Raw genomic sequence first — 2,500 nt, 5'->3', positions numbered from 1 at the left:
GAACTTTCTCATCGTCGGTAATAACTAACCTCCGCTGTTCTGCTGCATTCGCCATTCGACTATCTGTGCATGCTTGGTATCGAAGAAATGACTGGGTTGCGATATGCTTAGCGCCTCCCTAATTGATGTTAATACCAGACCATTTATCGTCTAACGATCCAGAGTTATAGCTCTGTTTTATCGTTGCATCTTGCTACTTTCTTAAGTACATATATTTAGGCTTGTTTCGTTAACCGGTTCCGGACCGATCAGAAGTGTTTCTTTCTTTAGTTTTCCATTGTTTTTAAGTTTCTATAACACTTTTTCAATGTTCGCTAAAGTGTTAACCGCTTTTATTTTGTTTTCATACTGCATTGATAAAAAAAAATTACTGTTTTCAATTGAAAATTTATTAACTACTTTGTCTGTTTGCTTGTCCATGTTTTTATCATTCCATCAACAGTTTTTTTCACCCCGAAGTAGATCATCTAATCTTTCTCTAATCTCTCCATCGATTAACTGTTTCTACAAATATACTTATTCCTTTCCATTTCCTTCTATCTTTTCAGAGCATACGCCGGAATCTTCCGATGCAGGTCCCAAAACAACAGCAGATCCCAGTACAATGCACATTCAACAACGAGTAGAGGGCCTTCACTGCTCGGCCGGCTAGTCACGATGGCCATTAGTGGAAAACCATCACTCGTATCCACACACGCTCGAGCATCTTATCGCACACCGACCATATACGAGCGGGGGGCGCCGATCATTGTTGTGTCGTAATTGAATTTCAATCTTCAGCCTCACCCACCACCACCATCAAAAGGATGACCACAAAACAGAGGCCGGGGGGGGGGGGGGGCTGAAGGTGAAAATCACGGTGAAAATGGTGTTACTACGGTACGGGTCAAACTTTCGGAAATGCGTCATCACGGGTCTGCGGATCGCGAACAACAGAGGTGCCGCCCGCCTTGTAGTGTGTCCAGTCGGTCCGGGTCGGAGTGTATATTATCTCGTCCTGCGAGGTGTTGTCCGTGAATTGCGAACCGGCCGGGCCGGGAAAACCACCAAAACCGCCATTGTCATTCGAAGCACCACCAAGGTTTTCCACGATCGGTGGTTTCGCTTCCAACCACAACGCGCACCCCACCGGGGGGGTTAACCCAGATAGTTGGTCCAGAGAGGAGGGGGGAGGGGGTGCAGCTAGAGAAGAGGAGCCCTCGAACTGATCGACGCTTGAGGTTCGCGTTTCTCCGCAGTATAAGTTTCGCTGACGGCTGATTTGATGGCTTCATCGGATGGGGATAGTGGCTGGAAAAGCGATGCGAACAGGGACCACGTGTGTATTTGTGTGTGCTAACCGGTTTCACTCGATCACCGATCATGTGCGGCTCCGTGACGTTACGGCTCCAGTCTTGACTCGACGTTCTTCGTGGTTTCAGTGGTCGTTAGAACCCTAGCCACCATGATGTTGCCTCTTATGGCCGGAGGGGAGAGGAAGGTTTGCAAACGATAGGGGGTTGTTGTTTGGAAGCCCATCCCCTCCCCCTCCCCCCCCTACTTACCGCTAATCCAACTTACCGCTTCTTCCACGTCTTCCAGCACGTCGTGTGGTTTGCTTCTTACAGGTTCTATCGGGCCCGGCCTGCCTGCCAGGTGCTGCCGGTTGGTCAGTGCGCAAAGGCAAGGTATCTCGAATCCTCCAAAGTGCCAGTGCCGAGTGTGAGTACGCTATGCGTGCGTGGAGCGTGATTTGAGCAGCATCAGTGAGCATCGGGAAGTGAATGTGTGTTTGTCAGTGGCAGCAGGAGCATATCGAGCATATCGAGGCCAACCGGGAGTTTTTTTTTCGGGAGGAAGGAATAGTGCTCCGGTGTGTGATTGGGTGGGTTGTATACGAGTCTCGCGTGGCCATACAGAATCTAATTGATAAATGTAGCCAACCAAAACAGCATCACCCCACCGTACAGTGGCTGAGAGGTGCGGTGTCTTGCTTGGTGTGCGCTGACCGGCCCGGAATGCCGGGCGCCATCCTCGTAAAAAGCTCGGAAAAGTGAACAAGTGTGCAATGGATCGAATCGTGCCGCAGCAGAACCGTACCACGAGCGGTGTTTAATTCGAACCCGGAACCTGGTCTGGGTGTAGTTTGCTTCTTTATTTTTTTTTTTATTATTTTCTATGATTTATGCTTCTGTTCTGTGCTGGCCCAAGAAGAAGTGCGCTCGGTGTGTACAGTGTGTTGATTTTGCGTTCGTTCCGCCGGTGAAGTGTCGGTGATCTGGGCATCTGACGTCTAACGTTCGAACGGTAGAAAACGGTCTCGGAGCACTACCCCGGTTCCCGGTAGTGCCAAGGGGGTGCGCCATATCAGTGGTGAGCGGCCATCGACAGGATTGGAGTGGCGTCTCGAAAGCCAACGGAACGAAATCCATCAACAGCCGGCAAGGTAAGGGTAGAGCTTTTTTTGTTTTTACAAATTTAATGTTAAATGGGGAGCCACAGTGAGTGTTATTATCATGTA

The 2,500-nt window shown here is 49.4% G+C and overlaps 1 protein-coding gene across 5 annotated transcripts in view; it reads left to right on the top strand.

The window, feature by feature from the left end:
* Nucleotides 1-2,500, top strand: part of LOC126574616 (uncharacterized) — a 53,835-nt gene that overhangs the window by 17,514 nt on the left and 33,821 nt on the right. For 4 of the 5 annotated variants that reach the window (XM_050234905.1, XM_050234906.1, XM_050234901.1 and 1 more), the window contains exon 2: nt 1,582-2,425. The gene's annotated coding sequence lies outside the window, so the exon portion shown is untranslated. Of the gene's footprint in view, nt 1-864; nt 880-1,581; nt 2,426-2,500 lie in introns of those variants that run through there. The other variant, XM_050234904.1, reaches the window with a different exon arrangement.

Source organism: Anopheles aquasalis, chromosome 3 (assembly GCF_943734665.1).
Source record: "Anopheles aquasalis chromosome 3, idAnoAquaMG_Q_19, whole genome shotgun sequence".
Lineage (NCBI taxonomy): Eukaryota > Metazoa > Arthropoda > Insecta > Diptera > Culicidae > Anopheles > Anopheles aquasalis.
Note: the sequence above shows the minus strand (reverse complement) of the source record. Positions and strands in the feature narration are given on the sequence as shown.